The sequence below is a fragment of the Tiliqua scincoides genome, chromosome 2 (genome assembly GCF_035046505.1).
Source record: "Tiliqua scincoides isolate rTilSci1 chromosome 2, rTilSci1.hap2, whole genome shotgun sequence".
Lineage (NCBI taxonomy): Eukaryota > Metazoa > Chordata > Lepidosauria > Squamata > Scincidae > Tiliqua > Tiliqua scincoides.
Window position 1 is genome coordinate 104,151,893 of NC_089822.1, and position 1,018 is coordinate 104,152,910.

General features: G+C 43.8%; 1 pseudogene; it reads right to left on the reverse strand.

Moving 5' to 3' along the window:
- Positions 1-360: 360 nt before the first annotated feature.
- Positions 361-480, reverse strand: LOC136642289 (5S ribosomal RNA; annotated as a pseudogene).
- Positions 481-1,018: the final 538 nt, after the last annotated feature.

The window sequence follows — 1,018 nt, forward strand, 5'->3', positions numbered from 1 at the left end:
AAAATATTCCTCTCCCAAACCTCCTCATCTACCTCTCCCCCCATAGCATATAGTGCAGCCCATTTTGGAATGGCTGAATGCTACAATGGGAGAAAGGATAGGACTAAACTGTTAGGAGCATCCCATGCTAAAAGGGCCACTGAGAGACAGGGCAAGATGTCTGATTGCCCCCCCTTCCTAAATTTTCTGACAAACCAGATGTTACTACATTTTTTAATTAAACAAGTTTTTCCATTGACAGTTTTAACTTAGCATTAGCAGAATTGAAACTGAATGAAAACATGTTTCAGAATGAGAAAATTACTTTGGTTATTAAAATATGGTGGTTGGCAACCTTCAGTCTCGAAAGACTCTGGTATAAGCCTATAGCACCCGGTATTCCCTGGTGGTCTCCCATCCAAGTACTAACCAGGCCTGACCCTGCTTAGCTTCCAAGATCAGATGAGATCGGGCATGTGCAGGGTAACAGTTGCTAAATAACATTGTTTTCAAATCCAAGTGCTTTGTCATGGCCCTGGCCCCCTGGAAGCCTAGGCCCCAGGAATTTTGCCCCCCTGGCACCCTCCTCTCAGGCCTTCATGCTAATGTACACTTCATCTGGGATTCCAGGGATGCTACAGCATCTCAAAGTGGCTGTATGAGCTAGAGATGTGCAAAAATAGGGTAAAAGAAGCAAAAATAGGGGGGAAATATTCATTACACTTACTTTCACTCTAGTAGCAAAAATACCTAGAGTGTATTTGGGGGAGGTTCACAGTGTTGCTTCAATAAGTGCACGAGGATGAAGAGAAGCAAGATGATGGCTGGATTTTCAAAAAGGCAATAAGGCTGCCTTTTTTGCAGAAGGCACAAAGGGCTGGTGGCTGCACTGATCATCTACATGTGGAGCTTTGTCTGTTTATAGAAATTGATGGCATCCTATTTCAGGCGATGTTTGTCAGTTTACAGATTTATGGAAAATAACAGATGGCAGAAACAGTCGCAGCAGCCAGCAGCTCAGAGATGTTCGCTAAGCCTC